Raw genomic sequence first — 22,613 nt, forward strand, 5'->3', positions numbered from 1 at the left:
TATCATTTTCTTTGTATAAAACTCGTCTCTTCATTAATTTAAAATGGCTGATGGAAAAGCTTATTAGCATGCGGTGACCCCTGTGTGATTTGTGTATCAACAATATATAGTGCACATCATTCAAAGCTATTTAACCTTTAACTTTAATCAATTCGCTGTTGTTGCTGAGTGAGTTGTTGACAACAATTTGTGTCTGCACTATTCAAGCAAAGTTAAAGGCGTGACCATTGAAAGTACATATAACCGTTGGTCACGGAAGATTACATATACGAGATATAACGAAATAGCGAGATATATACGAAATATAGCGGAAGCTTTCGCCAATTCTTCTTTGCGCTTATCTTCCCGCTTGAACCGACTTTCGAGTCGCTGTTTCTGCTGTTTCGTTGCTGTTGCCATGGCTGCTGAAAATTCTGGAAACATTAAACATAACATTATGCAAGCAGGATGACATTTTTGAAACGCGGGGCAGATGCAATTTATAATCGAGTGGAACGTCTAGCGGACTTCCTATGAAACTGTGCAATTTTGTTTAATGAGTTCGTTCCTAATGTGAGGTTGGAGCTGATCGATTAACTTCAACAAACATTTAGAAAAATTCTTAACGAGCTTAAACAACTTGATTGGGATGAAGTCGAAAGTGACTAGGTTAAGAAGTTTAATGCCATTATCAACTTTTGCTGACGGCATTGCTTCGCATGATTGTGGCCACCAGCAGCGTACTTTTAGGAATAGGGCACAGTCGCATTCCCCTCTTGAGCATCAAAGATTCGCTGGAGGCTATGCTGACTAGGGCAACATGGGTCCACCCACCAACGAGCTGCCGCAATCCCAAATGCTTCAGGGCGGACAGGGTCAGGGACAGGGTGCCAGTGGCCTATTGGTGGTCTGGAGCATATATCGCAGCCGCCAGCAATTCCTTAATTAATACTACTCGCTCGCTAAAACCAAAAAAATATATCTCCATTGCTTTATATATATATACCATTGCTTTAAAATAGCTATAAAAAAGATTTTTAGCTGAACAGCTAGACAAATAAAAGTTGTAAAAGATTCCAGATTCTACTTGGTCTAGACATATCAAGCTAAGAAATCACTAACACTAAAAAAATACTATAAGCTCCAACGAATTACTTCATAATGAAATACTTTCTAAACCATTCTAGCGTAATTTACGTACATAGGTGTTGAAAGTGGCAATAAAATAAAAGCAGACAAACATTTATCGCTTATGAGCAAGTCTTTAAAAGTTTGGCTGAAAACAGCAATAACAGATGTAGAACGCTTTCACAAACCAATAAATAAAACGCTTATAAACATCTGCAAGACAAAATATGTATAACTAAATTTGGAAAAATTAATAATAATAACAAAATAAAATAAGAGTTGGATTCCCTCAACTATCAGATACCCAACAGTCAGTTGGTGAGAATGTGAACAGGAAATTTTTTAATTTTCTGGGGAATCGATAGATATTTTCTGGGGTATACAGCTGTGTTACACAAAGTAACACGAAGGTATTTTTCCATATCCCTTTTTGGAATCCACTTTTTATAGTTTAGTTTAGTTTTTCATGTTATCCTTTTTTTTTTTATTTACATTCTTGAGCAAATTCACCACTTTTTAAATTAAAAAAAAAATTAAAGAAAATTATATTTTAGTGGGTAGAGGACAGCACTGCTCCCAGGAGAAAAGAATATTAATTCTTAAGCTAAGAAAGGAAGGAACACATATGGGGACATTCAAAAAATCCTTGAATGTTCTGCCTAAATGGTATCCGATGCCGTTTACTATGAATGGAAGCCCGAAATCCGTGGTACCATACGTAAAATCACAGATATAGAGGATCGACGCATATTTCGTTACAACAACGTCTATCCTTTTGCTTCCTTTGGGTATATAAAATCTGAGCTGAACTTGGGAATCAGCGACGTTACCATTCGGAGACGACTACTGAATAAAAATTTTAGTGCAAGGAGTCCACGGAAGGATCTCCTACTTAGCCCTAGGCATATTAAGGCAAGGTTAAGCATCTCTAAAACCTACCTACCTACCAGTCTCCAAATGGCGTAATATCCTTTGGATTGATGGGTCAAAAATAGTGCTTTTTGGTGGAACTGGTTCACTACAGTATATCTGATCACCTCCAAACACGGAGTACCACCCAAAACACCCACTTCAATCATGGTGGACCGAAAATTCTGGTATGGGCTTGTTTTGTGGGGCGAAAAAATTTCAAAATTAAAAATTTTTTTGTATTTTATATTAATTGAGGAATCCGTACATCATTATATTGTATCATAACATAAATATTCGTATGATATTCTTATTCTACAAAAAAACTGTATCAAAATAAGAGAAATAAAATTAAATATTGAATAATTTATGAGCTACTTACAAAATACAAACCTGAGAGACGTCGCTAAATTTCTAAGAAAACTCTAACGATCTTGGCGAGTCAAAATTTAAACGGAACAGAAACGCAAAAAAATGAAATTCTGTCTATGCCTTGATTTGATCTTCGTAGGTACCGTTTGTTTAAATTCTGTTTGCACTTTTACTATGGCGATTAAAAATATAGCGTCTGGCAGTGTAAGAAAATGTACATATGTATATGGTTTTGATTTTGTTTCACACATTTGTACGATGTATGTGCCTACATATGTATGTGGGTTAGAAAATATGTATGAATGTATTTAAACAACTAGAGAATACTATAGTCGATTTCCCCGACTATTAGATATCCGTTACTCAGCTGGTGGCAATGCGAACGCGAAATTTCACCATTTTGGGATATCGTTTTGTCCGTTTTCTATGTGAAAGGAGGGGCGTGGCCTCAGTTTTATTGGTCTACCAATAAAAATTGGCAAGACAAGCAATAAAACGAAGAAAAATTTAAATATTCTTTGAAATTGTGGGTGTGGCAGTATTGGGTGTTTTAGGGCGTTAGAGGGGGTCTGATAAAAAGTTTTGGCAAAACGATAAAAATTCACAAGACTAATAAAATTATGAAAAAATATCCAAACATTTTTAAAAACGGTGGGCAGTTTTGGGTGGTTTAATGGTGTTAGGATACAATACAGGATAGTACAGGATAAATAGTGTTCATTGTCAATAGCATACAGCATACCGGGGTGTAATAACTTTATGTGTTGAGTAATAATGAATTCCTTGCATTCAGCGTGAGGTTTAATGGCCTTAAGTTTAATTATTCTTTTTACAGTACTGTTTGGTTTAAAAGTATTTGGTAGAGTCATTTCAGTGTATTTTATAGTGATTTTAGTTTTAGTGATACATTTTGATATGTCTACTTGGTTTATAGAATCTTTAATAAATTCTATTTGTTTATTAAAACGGTATATAGGGTTTTCATGTAGTTTTCAATACTTTCAGATACTCTATGTTTTTTTGTTTCTTTCCAAATATTTTATTTTAATGTTGTGTTCACTAAACCTCGTTTGCCAAAGTTGTAATTTCATATTTGGTTCTTTCATGTTATTTAGCCAGAATATAATTTGGATTTATAGTATGATCAAAGACACTAGAATAACAAGTTGCGTAACAGCCATACATTGGATTGGCACTATGCAGCTACTTTTTTGGTGACGGCCAAAATTGCTCTCTGTGCGCTAGTTAAGTCCGTGCACTTGAGGGTGGAGCCTTTTGCAAAGATTTGATGTGTATATGTATGAGGGCTTTTAGGTTTTAGCAGATATTTGTGGTGTGAAGACTTCCAATAAAATGCGACCGACTTTCTTGAAGTTCAAAATCAGAGTGACTTTATTGTCAGAAAGAGGCTACTTGAGTACTCGGTTTCCATCTTATACATAAGTACATAGGTTCTTAATTGTAAACATAATGAACATGCCGACTCGGCATTAGGCCAGCCGGGGACAATGTTGCAGTGCAACTTTGTGTGTAATGTCAGCATTCGGCCGGATGCGGTGTTCCAGTTGCCGTCTTCCCGGTTGAGTGTCCGACGATTTGTTTAGAGGCGTGGGGGTTTAGGGGTGGGGTGGTAACTCCTCCCTCCCCAGTTCGAAGTGACGGCCATAGCGAAGGTATGAATGGCGCGTAGATTGGTACGTGATGATCCTCGTGGATGCGGACGATGTGTTTCGTTCGTCGGTGCAGCCATAAGATGACTGCTAGGGACGCTACCAATCCGAGCAGAGTGTAGAGTGTCCAGGTGTGCTGTATGGTATTGTGATGGACGGCCAGGATTTTATCCATTGTTTGGGTGGCTTCGAGGTGCAGTTTTTCTAGGCTTAGTACCGTAATAGTGGTATTCCTAGTTACTTCTCGCATGGGGGGAAGAGTAAAATCCGTCTGTTCAGGGAACGTGTCAACCGTGCCGTCGTAATCGATACCGTTAATCTGTATTGTTTCGTTAATGTATGATGATGGCTGACCCCATTATTGAAAGCTCAGAGCCGTTTGTTAGGGATACCTTCAGTTTGTTCACGTTGAACGCGAAGATGTAACCTCTCTCCGCCTCGAACACGTCGGTGATGGGGCCGGTTTCCCGTACATTGCAGGAACTGTTTTCTCCGTTCAAAAGGTGTTCCAGGCATGTGTTGTTCTGTGGTGTATCAACGTAAAAGTCCTCGTCGCACAAAAATGTATTATCCAGTTTGGGGCATTTACGGGTCATATGGTATTTCTTATAATTAATATTATAAGCTAGGTAATTTGGGGTTATTACAAAATATGTGTTATTTATTGGTAATGGAACTAGTCTGGCGAGGGTATAAAAAGGTTGTTTAAAAATTGGGACTTTGATATTAAAAAAAATTTTTTGTTCGTAGCTTAGCGTATTCATTTGTAGGAAATTATATATATTTTGTTAATTTTTGACTGTGATATTTTGTTTTTCCAGTATTGTTTTTATTTTATCTATTTCTTGTTCATTTAGGATGAACTTGGGAATTATATTTATTTTCGCCAATAGCATACTTTCTGTTAAGTCATTTAAGTGGTTAATGAATAATTCTATGTTATAATTAATCCTATTTAAATATTGTATTTCTTCCAGAAGGGTATCTTGTAAGTTTAAGTGTTTGTAGATTTTGTTTTGTGAGGTATCAAAGAATTTGCTTATCAAAATTTGCTCATTATTTATATGGTCCGTGATATTTTCAAACCGGATAAGTATTTCGTTGTTAAACATTACTTGTTTTTGGAGATTGTCGTTAATGACTTCGGAATTTTTCTTATATTGTCCAGTTCTTCATGTATTTCTTTTTCATCGTTGGCATCCATATTGCCGGTAACAACCTTTACTAGACTACCCAATCCGTTAACCAAACCACGTTTGTTTCTATATGGTGTAAGGGCTTTGAGCTTTACTTGGGCTTGGGTTAATTTGGCTTTTAAAATTGTGACGGAGTCCGTCAAAGTGGAGTCGGGGTTAAATTTATTAATGGTCAGATGAAATTGTTCCATACATCTGCTGTAGTCTTGTAAGTTAATTACATGACTAATTATTTTGTACCTCTCAATTAGTAAGGCTTTCCCTAGTTCTATCCTGGCTATAGGGGTGTTATCATTTAAATAATGGACATGGATAGCCTGAGTTGGCACAAGGGTGAACCTGAAATGGTAAGTTAAGAGGTAGTGGGGTCAGTTATTATCAGTGTTAGGTACGTTGTTGCTTTTGTCCTTTTTCAAGACTGTTTTTCGAATTTTTGATTTTTGTAGTTTTTGATTTCTAGTAGTTATCAATGTATGACCTTTGTCGTGTTTGACTTTGTGAATCGAAAACCTGGGTGTAATCTTATTACGTCTGTTTTCCTTCCTAAGGACTAAAGTGTCTGGTTGTAGGTCTACAGGGTCTGTTCGGGTTTCATTTAATTTTAGGGTTCTCCTAACTACGTCATTTGAAAGTTTGTCCGTGATGAGGGGGTACAACTTCTCGCGAAATTCATTTAATTTCGTTAAGTAGTCGTGTTCATTATTGAACTGGATTGCTTGGTTGAATATATGAGTACGTCCGTTAAATAGTTCAAAGGGGGTATGTTTAGTCGCAGAATGAATAGCGTTATTATATGTGATTAAGGTTTCGGACATTATCTCGTCATGTTCGCTACTGAGTTTCTGTTGTTTTCTGGCGTCAAGTATTATTCTGTAAATCTCAGTTAGTGTCGAGTGAAGCCGTTCAACGGGAGAGTTACTAGATGATTGTTGAAAGGACGTAACGTGTAGGTCAATGTTAAATTGAGTACAGAACTTATTGAACGTATCACTAGCGAATTCTGCTCCCTGATCATAGATCAGCTTTTTGGGAATACCAAATTGAGAAATGAAATGTTTTAAGGCTTTAACTACGTTAATACGATTCCTATTAGTTATAGGTTAGGCAGCCGCAAACTTAGAAAATTTATCGATAACAGTAAGGTTATAATTTTTGTTAATGGTATAAATATCTATATGTAAGATGTCCAACGGTTTTGAAGGTAGTTCGGGTATTTGGTAGGTGATCTTTTGAGGTTGTCTGTCATATTTTAATTTTAAACATGTTTCGCATTTCCTAATTAACTGAGTTATTCTCTCTTTCATATGTGGGAAGAACTGTTGTCGTTTTATGTGTAAATATGTTTCATCGATCCCTCGATGGTTACTATTACAGTGATAGTCGGTTATAATTTTTTCGATCTCCGTACTATCAGTTATTTCGGGGAGGAAGATAAAACATCTAATGAGTTTAAATTTACTGTGGGCTGAGAAGTAGGTTTGGTAGGCTTGTTCCACCATTTGAAAAATGTGGTCGGGGGCAAATACCGCGCATGTCTTGTTTGGTTTTAACGACTGCCTAAGAATGCAAACTACGTCGTCATACTGAAAATTGGGTTTACAGAATTCCCTCCTAAGTTTGTGTTTAAACGGGGTCAGTGTGGCGTAATTTGTATTTGGGGTTATTTTGAACAGGAGCTGAATATTAAAATCATTAAGGGGTTTCTCTGAAATGGGGCAAACATTTTGAGGAATCGATAGGGCTTCGTTATGGTTGACAGAGGCCTCTGGTCTACTGAGAGCATCAGCGATTATATTTTGAGAGCCTTTCTTGTAGACGACTTCGAAAACGTAATCCTGAAGCTGGATTCTCCACCTAACTATTTTAGAATTTGGTTGTTTGAAATTCATTAACCAAGTTAGTGGTTTGTGATCGGTGATTATGGTGAATCTCCTGCCAAAGAGGTAGGGTCTGAAGTATTTGACCGCCCATATAATGGCCAGCATTTCCTTCTCAATTGTGGAATAATTTGTTTCCGCAGTTGACAAGGTTTTACTAGCAAAACATACGGGCTTATCACTATGCACCGGACCTTGGGATAGGACAGCTCCTATTGCGAAATTACTTGCGTCCGTGGTTAGTGTAAAAGGTTTTGTAAAGTCCGGGTATTGGAGGATTGGGTCGTTAGAAAGTAAGGTTTTGCAATATTAAAAGGCCTTTTTGAATTCGTCATCTATTATGATCGATTTATTGTTACCCTTTAATTTTTTTGTCATGGGTTGGGTAAGTCTCGCAAAATCTCTGATGAATTTTCTGTAGTATCCCAACAAACCTAGGAAAGACTTAATTGACTTTTTACTGTGGGGACATGGAAAGTTTTTTATGGCTTCGTTCTTATTCTTCTTCTTGTGAAACGATGTGGCAAAGGAATTCTGTCTCCCGCCTGAGGAAGTAGGATTTTGTGAGTTGTACTTTAAAGTTGGCAGATCTGAGTCTTCCAAAAATAGTTTTCAAGTGTATTATATCGTCTAGGTAAACTAGGCAGATAGTTCCGATAAGGTCTCCAAAAATATTGTCCATCACCCTTTGGAAGGTGGCTGGGGCATTTTTGACGCCAAACGGCATTCTAATGAACTCGTAGTGACCCCCCTCTACTGTAAATGCAGTTTTGGGTGTGTCGTCGGGACTCATTTCTATCTGATGGAATCCACTTGCCAGATCAAGTGTGGAGAAATATTTAGCTTTGCCCAATCTGTCTAAGATGTCCGCGATGTTAGGTATTGGATATCTATCGGATATAGTCTTCTCGTTGAGTTTTCTATAGTCGATAACTAGACGCCATTTTTGCTCTCCCGTAGGAGTGATTTTCTTTGGGACAACCCAGACGGGGGCGCTCCACGGGAATAACTGGATTTGATAATGTCCTGATTTAACATTGCCTCTATTTGTTTTTTGACTTCCTCCTTATGGATATAAGGATACCTATAAGATTTTGTATGAATGGGGGTGTCGTCTGTGGTTTTAATCGTGTGTGTAATCTTGTTGGTGAAGGTCAATGATTTGTCTTCATTGTAGAAGATATCTAGATAACTTTTGCAAAGTGAAAGTAGGCTTTGTTTCTCTTCAGAGGAGAGGTGATCGACGTCAAGGGCTTGTAAAGACGCTGAAGAGTTTTGGGGCTGTGGGGTGTCTGAAGTGATACTAAAAAGTTCAACATTGTTGGCTGTGGAGTATGGCATGCTTTTTATCGGGCTCTCGAGGTACAATAACTGATCCATCTCGCTATAGTTTGTGATAACGAAATTAGCAATATTGTTTTGGGAATTATAAATCCCGTCTGATATTATTAAGTCATTATTGATTGTAATTGAATCGATGTAGAAGTCGCCCTGTTTGGTTTCCACTGGTAGTGGCAAAATAGTTTTCGTATGTCCAGAGATATTAAATACGTTTGAAGTTAAGTTACTGTGGGTCCATAAGGGTATAATGGTACTTGGGGTTTTTAGATTTAGGTTAAGTAAATCTATTTCTGTTTTTAGTAAGATAATAAGTCCATTCCTATCAATCCGTCAAAATAAGAGTGGAACTTGAAAGGTAGAAGGGTCATTTTGCCCGTGATTTGGAATTCTGGTGGAAATGGTATAGAGACGTTTTGATTTTAAAACTGTTCAGGGCTGTTTTGAGTGTTATGGGCGTATCTAAGGTCACACAGTGCTTAGGGTCGACATATTTTGGGTCGATGAAGGAGTGTGTAGAGCCTGTGTCAATTAAAGACTTCAGGGGGTTTGTCTGGGATAGTTTGATTTTTATAAAAGGAAGCGAGGGGCTGTGCGTGGCTGGGCTTATGTACCCTGTTGGTTTCCCGAGGCCGTTTGTTGAAAATTTGAATCAGGTTGAGGGTTCTCCTCTATATTATTCAAACTATGTGAAGGTGCTCGGAAGGGGTTTGATGTATTGGACCGGTTGTCATTGGTGCCGGATTGGGGTGTGCGATTGTGCGAATTAAATGGTCTATTTTGGCCAGAGTTAGAGTTAGAGTTAGAGTATGGTCCCCTACGGTCATTTCGGTCGTTTCGTCCGCCGCGGTAATTGTTGTCGTAGCTATTTCGGTAGGTTTTATTGTCTGATCCATTGGGTCTCTGCTCTGGTCTGTTGGTTCGCTTGTTTTGTGCCTTGTATAACGTCTGCTCTATTTGGCATTGCTCGTATGCCTGTTCAAGTGTAGAAGGGGACTTTATCCTGACGAAAGTCTTGAGAGGTTCCTTCAAACCAGTCATAAAAGCATTGAGACAAACCTCGTTGTAGACAACCTTTTTTGCATCTACAACAGTGTTGTTGTGTTCGCTGTTCTTGAGTATGGAGAAGAGTTGGCTTCTCAACTTTGATATACCAAAGAACAGTTGGCCCAAGGTCAGGTTGTCCGAAAATGTGTTAAGCTCGCTTAACAAGTTGGCCTCACTTTTCTTGCTCGAGTAAAGGCGGATGAGGTTGCTTTTAATCTCATCCCAAACCAAGGGGGTATTCGCCAGTTCCTAGGCTTCGTCGGCCCTATCAATGATTTTGTTCCTGATGGTCCTCAGAGTAAGCAGACCATACGGTGTTTGGTCAGCTCCCCTGATGAGCATCAGGATTTATTCTACGCTAGTGATAAACCTATCTAATTGACGAGGTGTACCATCAAAGGTTGGCAAATGCTCAACAAATGCCATAATATCTTTAGGCTTGAACGTAGTTGAAATTAAGGAGCTAAGACCACTGACAGTGGGCGCCAGAGGGGATGGAGTGGGACGGGCAGAATCGATTCCCGAGGGCATTATGGGGGTTTGGGAAGGTATTGATTTGGGTTCTTCCGAAATCGGGGGAAGGGAGTCAGGACGTCTAACGAGATGTGGAGGCCTATTAATGTTTGGTGAAACTCCAACAACTGAACGTGTAGTTTTCCTAAGGTTGTAAACGAACTTTTTTGACATTAAGTTTGAGGTTACTTAATATATTATGTATGATCGAAAAAATAATGAACAAATTTCTTGTTTACTAGAGTGTATGGGTGTGTATATATGATGTGTATAGGTGTCTATCTTTGGCTTTATATTTTCTCTTTTATGCTCTGCAATGTGATTGATATTAGTATTTGTTTGATATACAAAATTACACAATGAAAGGAAACAAAATATATATATATATATATGTCGACTTCTTTAGTACATTGTCTTGGTTATTTTGAATGTGCAATACATGAGCGTAGCAACCCATTGTAGAAGAGTGAAAGGCGAGAACACTTGACGATACTCAAGCGTTTACCCCTTACCTCGGCTACCCAGACATGGGTGCGCAACTACACATGCAGCGTCGTTGTCGCTGTGGTACGCAGAATGAGCCTCGCTTGGTTTGAAATGATATTTGCTTATGTTTTGATTCTTCGCCGACGTATGGCGGTGTACGTTTTGAGTGTACAATGTATTTAAGAGGCTTTGGTGCTTTGTTTGTTTATACCACAGTGGCATGGTGATCAGCGTTTGATTCCATGCCAACGAGGCGGTACAGTACGCGAATGTATTGGATTGTAGTTGGTATTGTATGTATTGTATGTAGATTCCATGTCAGCGCGGCAGTACGGTACGCTTGCACCCCCTTTTTTATAAAAATTATGACGTTTGGCAGCATATGTACGTACAGATGACGTGATGATCAGCGATAGATTCCTCGTCAGCGCGGCAGTACGGTACACTTGCACTTTTTAATAAGAATTATGGTGTTCTGAAGCGTATGAACATACCGATGGCGTGATGATCACCGATAGATTCCACGTCAGCGCGGCAGTACGGTACACTTGCATTTGTCAATTGAAAATTTATGGTGTTTGGCAGCGTATGAACATACCGATGGCGTGATGATCAGCGATAGATTCCACGTCAGCGCGGCAGTACGGTACACTTGCATTTGTCAATTGAAAATTTATGGTGTTTGGCAGCGTATGAACATACCGATGGCCTGATGATCAGCGATAGATTCCATGTCAGCGCGGCAGTACGGTACACTTGCACTTTTTTTTTTGTATATTTTTTTTTTTTTTTTTTAGCGTTGTGTGTTTGAATGTATGTTTGAGTTTCATTTGGTACTTCACAGCTTCAACTTTGTTTTATAAGAATTTGTTTCTAGTCACTTTCAGTCGACATTTTGAATATAGCTTGTTTCGTTTCTTACATGTTTACTTACAGGTAGGTGATTATTAATAGGTAGGACATCCTACCGGCTGCGCCAGTTAAGTCCGTGCACTCGAGGGTGGAGCCTTTTGCAAAGATGATGTGTATATGTATGAGGGCTTTTAGGTTTTAGCAGATATTTGTGGTGTGAAGACTTCCAATAAAATGCGACCGACTTTCTTGAAGTTCAAAATCAGAGTGACTTTATTGTCAGAAAGAGGCTACTTGAGTACTCGGTTTCCATCTTATACATAAGTACATAGGTTCTTAATTGTAAACATAATGAACATGCCGACTCGGCATTAGGCCAGCCGGGGACAATGTTGCAGTGCAACTTTGTGTGCAAGGTCAGCATTCGGCCGGATGCGGTGTTCCAGTTGCCGTCTTCCCGGTTGAGTGTCCGACGATTTGTTTAGAGGAGTGGGGGTTTAGGGGGTGGGGTGGTAACTCGCTCGCTTACGCTGAGAGCGTACGAAATCTAAAAAATAAAATTTGCTTGCTTGTGTGAGTAAAAACAAGAGACGAGAACGTGTAAATGTGTGCGTACTTGTGTAACAAGACGATTTTCGGGCCGAAATCAATTATGATCAAAGAAACGAATTTACATCTTTGCAGTTTTTGGCCAATTTCGTAGCAATATGATAACATAAAATAATAATTAAAAATTCACGCCCTGACTATTATAATTTAAAATTGTTTGTTAAAATCGCCGCTCGAATTATTTATGTTGATAATTAATTATGTGTAATATATGTAATAATCGGTACCCAGGGAACAAATTTTTGAATTTTAAATAATAAAAATGGATCATTTACATACATTATTATTATGTCAAATGACTTAATAAATATACTAAGCAATTAAGGCAATTACAAAGGAAATGATTATAACTACTGTAATTTAAAACATAAATTTTCAAAAAGAAGTCATTACATTGAGAATAATTCATAAAAATTAAACGTAGTAGAAAATATTATTATTATTATTATTAAGTGGGTTTCTATGTGTATTGCGACCCAGTAGGATCTATTTTACTACCCCTTCATGACTCAAAGATCTCCCTGAAGTCCAATGCACTGTATAAAAGCCAGAATTTTATTGGGGCTCAGGGCTGCAATATTTCCTGTGGGGCTACATACATGCCTAGGAGTCTGCTCCTCTTGATAGCAAGCGCCATTATTGCATGATTACATATAATATGTGCAGAGCTCTCCTCCTCCATGCAACAGAAGCGACAGAGTTCACTGTCTGCAATGCCAATCTTATGCAAATGACTGCGAAGTCGGCAGTGCCCCGTAAGAAAACCAGTTAGAATGCGCACGGTGTCATTAAGGTCTTGAATCTTTTGTGGTTATATTCACGAAGGAGAGCCATAGACTGCCTAAGTCCTGGTATGTGTTCCCAGAAGGACAGACGTTTTTCTTCCTCTATTGACTTAAGTAAGCCCAGTACTCTGTGGTGACCAACACCACAGAATGGTTCGGGACCAATTAGAGGGTTCTCTGCCCCTTTCCTGGCTAGGTTGTCCGCTGGCTCATTTCCCTGGATGTTGTTGTGTCCCGGGACCCACCTTATTGTGAGTTTGTTGACAGCTCCCAGTTTGTCTAGGGCTGTCCTCACTTCATTTACTAGCTTAGATGTTATCTTAGCTTTGCTGAGCGCGTTTATGGCTGCTTGACTATCAGACAGTATAGCAATGTCTTGCCACGATAGTTCCTTTCCAGATTAAACTCCGCACAGCGTCCAATAGCACAGACTTCAGCATGAAAAATGCTGGTGTATCTGCCCATTGATTCGTGGTATTTTAACTTGGGGCCTACAACCCCCATCCCACTTCCCTCGTCGGTTAGGGATCCGTCTGTATACCACTTTATTGTTTGTGGTTTCATAGGGTGTACTTTCCCCAGGGTTGTCCAACTGTTTTTATTACTGAGATGAGTGCTGAAGTTCTGAGCGAACCTGTGCTCAGCTGGCATTTCACCCCTTGGTTGCATCACCAAAGGGATATATCTTTTTAGGCTTTCAGCATCCTTTCTTGTAAGGTTGCAGTCATGTCCTGCTCCCTTACTGCATTTTAGGGTGGCATTTCGATATGAAGCGGCGTTACCTCCATTAGTACTTCTAGGGCTGCAGTGGGGCAGGTGCGCATTGCTCCTGTCATGCATATGCAGGCCATTCTTTGGAGCTTATGAAGTGTCACCTTAGTGGTGCAAAGGCGTGCTCTATCACCCCAGGCTATTACCCTATAGGTTAGTATGGGTCTGACTACCATGAGGTACAGCCATCTTATTATGCGTGGTGAGGTTCCCCGCGATTTTCCAGCTAATTTTTCTACACGTGAAAAGTGCTCTGGTGCACTTATCAATTGTGTTATCGACATGAGTTTTGAAGCTAAGTTTGGAGTCGAGGGCTATCCCAAGATACTTAACTTCTTTACTGGCTTCTATGCGACATTCTGACAGGGTTATTGCCTTCATTCTCTGTAGCTTGTACCTATTTGTGAAAGGAACAATAACAGTTTTGCTAGTATTTAGGCTCAGGCCTACTTCCTTGCACCATTCGCTGGTCATGTTGGGGCCCGTTTGAATGATATCGCAGAGTGTTTCCTCATATTTACCTCTGTATATAATGACAATATCGTCAGCATAGCCCTTGCAAAGTATACCTCTGCGGGTCAGTCTTTCCAGCAACTCGTCTACCAGCAAGCTCCACAAGAGAGGCGAGAGGACACCCCTTTGGGGGCATCCCCTTGTGGTAGATACTGTGGACGACTGTCCTCCTATAGTGGCCATGGCTCGCCTAGATGCCAGTAGTGATTTGATCTATCTACTGGTTGTTGCATCTAGTCCTCTTCTTGCCAGGGATGCGTTGACCGCCTCATGAGAGGTATTGTCGAATGCACCCTGTATGTCTAAGAAGGCACATAGCGCCACTTCCTTATGAGTAATTGAATCTTCAATAAGGCTTTTCAGGTGATATAGGGCAGTATCAGTTGATCTGCCCGCCCTGTAGGCATGCTGCGTCCGTTGGAGCGGATGCTCTACAAGCAGAGTGCTTCTAATGCTGACATCTACTAGCTTTTCCAACGTTTTTAGCAAAAACGATCTCAAGCTGATGGGTCTGAACGACTTCGGATCAGTGATGTCTTTCTTTCCAGATTTCGAATGAAGACCACTTTTGCTATACTCCAGGCAGTAGGTATGTGTCCTAAAGCTAGGCTGCTGATCAGTATTTTCCTGATCGGCACTGCGAGCTGATTTAGCGCTCGTTGTAGCAGGATTGGCTGAATGCCATCTGGGCCAGGAGATTTGTAGGGCTGGAATGTACCAATTGCCCATCTTAATCTCTCCGTTGTTACTTTTGATTTTGCTTTGGCCCAATCAGTAGCACACGGTCTACTTTGAGCCGTTACCGCGGTATTCCCATCCGTTTGAATCGTGCTTCCCGGAAAGTAAGTTGCCAGTAGTAGCTCAAGTTTCTCCTTACTTCCTATAGTATAGGAGTTATCCTCCGTTCGTAGTGTCAAATTTGATTCTGGCACTCCTTTGGAGATTGCTCTGTGAAGTCTTGCGCCTTCCATTTATTTACTATTGCCTCACAGAAGGTTCTATAGTTCCTTCGTTTGGCTTTCCTGATCTCATGGTTATACATAGTCAGTATATTCCGGTAGGCATCCCAGCTCCCTTATCTCTTTGCTTTGTTAAAGAGACGCCTGGTCGCTTTCCGTTACTTCTCCAATTGGTCGTTCCACCATGGAGCACCTTTTTCCCTCTTGGCTCGACCAAGGGAGCAGTTTTCTCTAAACGCGTTAGTAAGACACGAGTTAATATCTTCTACGGCGGCCTCCAGTTCTAGAGTGGTACGGAGTTTCCCGGTTACCACAGAAGCTGTATTCGTATTCGTGGGATTGCGCCTACGCTCGCTACATTCTAGATTTAGCCCTATGTTAAAACGAATAATTCTGTGATCTGACATTGATTCCTCAGGAGATACGTGCCAGTCGCTTATATGCGAAGCCACTGATCTGCTGGAAAGTGTAATGTCCAGAACCTCAGATCTTACCCTGCTAACAAATGTCGGAACATTGCCGACATTTAGGATTTCTAGATTGTTATTCAAGATAAATTCTAAGAGTGACTCACCTCTTTGATTTACGTCGCTGCTGCCCCATATCACGTGATGTGCATTTGCATCACATCCGATGATCCGATGATGGGTGAGTGTGTCCTCTTGCAGTATTCTGCCAGTGCAGTGATTTCAGGCGGTGGGCACGCCTCGTCACCGGCAAAGTATACCGATGCCAACACAGTCTTCTTGGCTGCTCCCACATCTTCTACCACGATCGGTACACAGTCCCGCGTGAGAAATTCTGTAAGTATATAATAATTAATACTTCTACATGCCAGGATACAGGCTCTAGGGCTAGAGGCCCGTTGATCCCAAATTACCTTGGCGTTCTTCACGTACAGTCCTTTTATTCCCTGGTTATACCAGGGTTCCTCCTGTACCAGGGCTAGCCCAAGAAGTTGTTTGGCGAAAATCCTTGCCAGCACAGCCGCGGCCGCCTTGGCGCGATGGATGTTCACCTGAGCTATCCCTGTACTTCCGACCATTAGATGATCGGCTCCATAACGCTGGAGATACCCAGATCACCATCCACCGATATCGCTTCATCCTTACTCAGCAGGTCTAGTTCCATGCCTAGCTCCTGAGAGGATAACGGGGACTGATCCCCCATCTCGATGATGGTCGCATCAAGATCCTCATCATCCGCCAGATCCTCGCTGGATTCGGAGAGCTTATTTGGCTTCTCCTCTCCGCGGAGACTGGTGGATTTCGAGGATTTGGTCTATTGTCTCGACCTCTCTTGTGCCTGATTTTATCGATTTGGCCTTCTTTAGACCACAAACTGAGATGTCTCCAAACCTGAAGCTCAGCTTGTGGTCACTAAATATAATCTTGGCGCATGAGTTGTCATCAATGCCAAGGCTGAGGAGCGAGCCACCACCCTCATTCTTTCTTGATATGAGACGTCAATTCTATGATCCACTTTGATGTTTTGTCCCCTGTCCTGGGGTAGAAGATGGTGATGTTGTGTGACGATGGCAGGTCGTCGCCCATCCTTACCTCCAGGGAGACACCGCTCCACTTACTGAGGCTGCGGACTGCTGATTGCAGCCACTCAGCAGTGGTTGCGTTGCGGCAGTCCACTATCAGGTGGCCCACCCTGAAGTGGATTCCTCCAAACTTGATTGGAGAATCCCAACCGGAGAGGACTATTTCCTCCACTAGTGCGTCCTCGAGCTGTTAGAGGTTCTCACTGCTGAGGATGACTTTGGGGTACCCCTCTGGTACGACCGCAACCTTAATAGCGCCAGTTACGGTCGCATATGATGGCTTGCGTACCTCAGTTGCCTTTGCAGTCCTTGAGGTACTTGGGCCATCGAAGGGAGCAGTCAGTGGCCTGCTCTTCTCCACCTTCTGCCTCTTAGGCGTTTCCGTCGGAGGCGTCAGAGTGAAGTTTACCCGCTTCGAAACAGAGTTGGGCCTTTGCTCTAACGGCTGCGGTGTCTTGGCCAGAGATGCGGGTGACTTGCCCTGCTGAAGGTAACGAAGATACCACTTCGTTCTGGCCCCGCTTAGCCCCTTACGGTTAGGGTCATCCCGGGCCGTCCCGCTTGGCCGGCTTGGACCACATTCGAGTGACTCGGTGTGGCTGCCCGATACTTCCCTCCCGCAACTGGGCGTGCTTGTGCCGTTGACGCTCTCCGTTTAGGAGCATTTTTTGGTGTTACCACCGAAGTAGGCCGCTCTCTGTCAAGGAGACGTTCCTCGTAGTGTCTTGCGATATTTCCCGCAGTCAAGGCCTGCGGTATTTTAAAATTATTTGGTCTATTGCTCATAGTACCCACGAAATGCAGAGAAATAAAAGGTCCGCCCGGGCAGAGATCCGCAGTACCCGGGTAAGACTAACTAGACCGGGCGGACGCCACTTGCCCGGACTCTCCGTTATCGACTGGGCTAGTTATTACACGGGCCCCCAGCCTGGCAAACTTTCGGCACGGGTCGAATGACACCTTAGTCCGCCCCGGAGGTGTGGAAATTTTTGAGAGTTACCAGCTCCAGCCCAACTACGATTAGCCAGCACTCTTAGCACAGACATGACCTTTTTAAGAGCCTGTTTCCAGCCGCCCGCGCGTGGAGAGTGTAGTTGCACTTCCAGTAGTGTGTCACAATTACGGCGCGTACCACCGTTGGTGGCGCGTTGATCCCTTTGTGATACCTACTGCCGTGGCGGCCGTAGTAGAACATAAAAATTTATAAATTAAATCAAAATATGAATACTGTTTATTGCAAAAGTCATATTTTGAAGCATGAAGTGCGGACACAAGCTCTCAACAATCATTGCCTTATTAATTTTTCACACGTCGCAAGGTGAATACTCTTATGACAAATATTCTAATATAAAGTCATTTTTAAAATTTGTTTTGTGATATTATGTACATAGATTCGGCTATTAGTATTTCTAAGCTATATTTAAATAGTAATAGTGCCAATTGATCAAGATAGATAGATTTTAAGCCTAAGAACTTGTAAAGTGAAGGGCATATTTTATCAAATTTACCATCTGATCATATGTGTACACACATACAGTTGTCAGCTGTCACTGTATGCGTAGAAAAGAGCTGTTAGCTATAGAGCTCTCCGCTCTCTCACTCTTATACTAAAATTCGAGAGAACCTAGGCGACATCTAGAGCCACGCCGAAAAAATCGTGTGCCAAAAAATCGTATGGCGTTACGCATCTTGTAACTCTAGTGTCTTTGACATGACCTAAGAATTTTTTTGGCTTTAACAAAAATTGGAACTTGTCTAACTGGTGCTTCTGTAAGCTTCTGAAAAGCTTTCTTTAGTGAGGCTAAGTGCTCAGTAAGAGATAATGAGTAGATGAAATAGGGCTGTTTATACCCTTTACACGTAGAGTAGAAGGGTATACTAGTTTCATTGAAAAGTATGTAACGTGCAGAAGCGTTTCCGACTATATAAAGTATATATTCTTGATTAGGATCATCAGCGGAGTCGATCTAGCCATGCCCGTCTGTCCGTATGAACTACGAGATGCAAAAGGTTGTAAATTTGCAAATTAAAATTTTGCCACACGCCCACCACTGAAACCACCGAAAACTGCCACGCCCACATTTTATAAAAACATTTCGACATTTTTTCATAGTATTATTAGTATTGTAAATTCTATCGATTTGCCAAAAACTTTTAATGCCCTTAAAGTTCCCAAAACTGCCACGCCCACATTTTTTAAATTTTATTAGTCGTGTAAATTTCTATTGACGTTTTGACACGCCCAGTCTAACGCCCTAAAACCGCGCAAAACTGCCACGGCCACATATCTGAACAATTTTTAAATTTTTTCTCATTTTATCCCCTATTATCTATCGATATTCCAGAATAATTAAGAAATTTCGAGTTTGCATGCGGATGTAATCTTAGTGACCGTGCAAGAAGAAAAGTTTCTCATTTCGATTTGGTGAAAGTCTTGCGCTAAGTCAATTGCTGTTAAGTATTGGCATTTTCCTAACTTGCCTAATATTTTATCCATGTTCGGAATCCACCTGATCGTGATTTCCGCCGATGGCCTAAACCCCAGCATGAGTTTCGTGTCGTGGAGTCAAGTCGTGAAAAGTTCGTGTCATTGAGAAATTGTTGTTGAACCCGACAGACGTGCGCGCAGCTCGATCGATCGATCATCGAGCTTGACCCGTTTTTCCACCGTTATTTTTCGACAATTCCGCGTGCAAAGCGTGATCACTGTCAAAAATTGCTTTTGTGTTATGTCCCCATGTGTGACGCAGTTTTTAGCAAAGGTTCTTTGAAACTGCGAACGGGATCAGCATATAAAAAACCCTTTTCAGTGAACGGTTAATAATATAAAATAAATATTTAATCCGAAAGCGATTAAATAGTCCGAAAAGCTTTAAGCGATGCAAGATCGCTCAAATATATATTATAATTCTTTATCTAAAATAAAAAAAAACTTAAATAATTAAATAATCAAAATTTGAGCAAGACCGACACTCGCGCTCAGCGTAAGCGCGAGCAAGACGAAAGCCGGCTCTCAATTCAACGTAACAACGCCTGCTTTTCTTATGTCTCCGCGACAACTAAAAACGCAGGCAACGAGCGGACAATAACGCATAACCCAACGAACCTTCTTGTACCAAAAAATCAAGGAAGAGCGCGCTCTTACTCTCCCGCACTTCTAGCTCCAAAAAAAGACCCGCTATCTGTAACAACAACAACTGGAGCAATACCGACAGCCCTCTCTACTTCGCCGTTGGCTGCACCCGTTCACGCTCTTACTGAGTCAACGAAAACAAAAGCGCAAGAGCCAAACGCTACTGCTGCACAACTAACAAAGCAAAACGCAAACAAAAAAGTTGTGTCGGCAGACTGGAATGGACCGCTACAATACCATAAAGCGGAAGCCTAGCCTTAAAAATTCCAAAACAGAAAACAAGCCGAAAAATATATGCGACAATACTATCTTGATCAACAATTAAGCGCCCGCAAATAACAACAGATTCGCTGTGCGAATTTTAGCAAACAAAACATGTTTTTACACCTACAAGCTTAAAAGTAGATCGGGTCTACAAGTAGTACTAAAGGGCATTGAGCGTGATGTAAAGCCCGAAGAGATAGCTGAAGCGCTAAAGGAAAAGGGATTTAGCGCCAAAATCGTACACAATATCAAAAACAGAAACAGGCAGCCGCAAAAACTATTTAAGATTGAGCTTGAACCAGAAAACAAGCATCTAAAAAATAACAAGGTTCAATCTACAAACCTGAAAACCCCTCTGCACAAAAGAATGAACACGGTACGGGTCCACCAAGGAACACCAATGAAACAAATCCAGAAGTACTTTTTTTGAAACCAACAAGAATCGCTCCCTGGCCTATACCAACCACTAACAATATAAGTTTCGCAAACGTTTTAAAATCAGGTATGACGCCTCCAACCCAAAACTCTCAAGCCTCACATGAAGAACACACAAAATTGGACACACAACAAAACTATAGGCCATCTGAGCAGCAAAAAACGAAAACTGAAGCTATTATGCAAGCTTTACAACAGAGCATGATGGAATTTATGACATTTGTGAATGGTTGTTATTCAAGACACGATGAGTAATTAAAATCCTTTGATACAAATGCTTGTATCCCAGCAATCAAAATAAATAACGGCTACCTTACCTTTCACAGCACAAACTTGAGCTAGCTCAATTCCTACACGAGAAGCATATCGACGTAATGCTTCTTTCGAAAACTCATCTTACATACAAGCAAATAAAATTTTCAAGAGATCAAGAGATTACCACTTCTATGGTAAATATCACCCCGATGGTGGAGCACACGATGGGACCGGTATTAACATTATTAACCGTATATCACTTTTACAAAGAGTTTGCTGAAATTCACCTTCAGGCCACATCTATCAATATACAGCTGGAGGACAACACTCACCTCACACCAGCGGCCGTATACTGGTTAGAGTTGAATGTCTGCCAGATCTGTCATCTGATCACTCGCCTGTACTAATTCATCTCAGCCGGTACGCAGAAATCGTAAAACCACCTTACAGACTGACTTCGCACAAAACAAACTGGCTCAGGTACTCAATACTGAATCTGATATAGAGGGCTGCCCCAGTACACTGGAATCCATTCTTACGGAAGCAGCTTGTAATGCAACAACTAAAATCACAAACGATACAATTAATCCAAATAAGACTAACGCACAAATAGAACAACTCGTCCACGCAAAACGACGCTTACGTAGAGAATGGCAATCTTCCAGATCACCATCTCCAAAATAAAAGCTAAAAATAGCCGCACGGAAGCTGACCAGCGCTCTAAAACAAGAAGAAGAATACGCTCACATCCGAAATATAGAGCAGCTTTTACCAGCAGGTACTAAACATAAGTCACTGTGGAGAGCCCACCCAACTCTTCGCCAACCGACTGAAACCGTTTTGCCCATAAGGAATTCCTCAGGTGGCTGGGCACGTAGTGATGCAGACGGAGCTCCACCACATTTGCCGCACACCTACAAATTGTATTTACGCCAAAAGAGGCTACTAGCACGTTTGCGCTACCGTTTTCAACCGCAAACTGCCACCAGCAGCAATACACCCCAATTGTATTTCGTCCAAAAGAAATATCTAACATAAATAAAGAAAATCTCAGCCCGAAAAAGTCCTCCGGCTACGACTTTTTTCCCCCGAAATGATCATCGAGCTGCCAAATTCTGCAGTTCACTACCTAACGCAGCTCTTTAAGCCATCACAAAACTTGGCTACTTTCCACAACGATGGAAGAGATCGATCATTACAATGATTCCAAAGCCTGGTAAGGACCACACAGTTCCCTCATACTACAAACCAATAAGTCTACTATCAAGACTATTCGAAATATGCCTGCTAATCCGACTGAATCCACACCTGAGAGCCACTATATAATCCCAGCCCATAAATTTGGCTTTCGCGAAAGCACGGAACCATTCAACAGGTGAATCAATTAACAACGGTGATAAGAACTGCATTTGCAAATCGAGAATACTGTACAGCCGTATTTCTAGACGTATCCCAAGCATTCGACAGAGTCTGGCTAGACGGCCTAATGTTTAAAGATAAGTCCTCTTTACCCGAAAGCACACACAAACTTCTAAAGTCATACCTATATGACAGAAAGTTTGCAGTGCGGTGCAATACTGCCACTTCCACTGACCACGAAATTAAGGCTGGAGTCCCCCAAGGCAGCGTTCTTGGGCCTAAGGATTGCCCACCACTTTTGTTGAACATCAAAAGCAGTAACTTACCTAGGAGTACACCTTGACAGAACACTCACATGGCTCAGGCACATTGAATCTAAAAAACCCATCTCAAACTCAAAGCCATCAACTTACACTGGCTCATCAACGATGGCTCTCCCCTCAGCCTGGACCACAAGGTCTTACTCTATAATTCTGTATTGAAACTCATCTGGACCTATGGCGCACAACTATGGGGCAACGCCAGCAACAGCAATAATGACATCATACAGCGAGCACAATCAAAGATTCTGTGAACCATCACTGGGGCACCGTGGTATGTTCGGAACGAAAACA

The 22,613-nt window shown here is 41.2% G+C and overlaps 1 protein-coding gene across 2 annotated transcripts in view; it reads left to right on the top strand.

The window, feature by feature from the left end:
* Nucleotides 1–22,613, top strand: part of LOC116801460 (sarcoplasmic calcium-binding protein, alpha-B and -A chains) — a 58,038-nt gene that overhangs the window by 14,284 nt on the left and 21,141 nt on the right. The gene's annotated exons all lie outside the window — the stretch shown is intronic.

The sequence above is a fragment of the Drosophila sechellia genome, chromosome 3R, assembly GCF_004382195.2.
Source record: "Drosophila sechellia strain sech25 chromosome 3R, ASM438219v1, whole genome shotgun sequence".
Taxonomy (NCBI): Eukaryota; Metazoa; Arthropoda; class Insecta; order Diptera; family Drosophilidae; genus Drosophila; species Drosophila sechellia.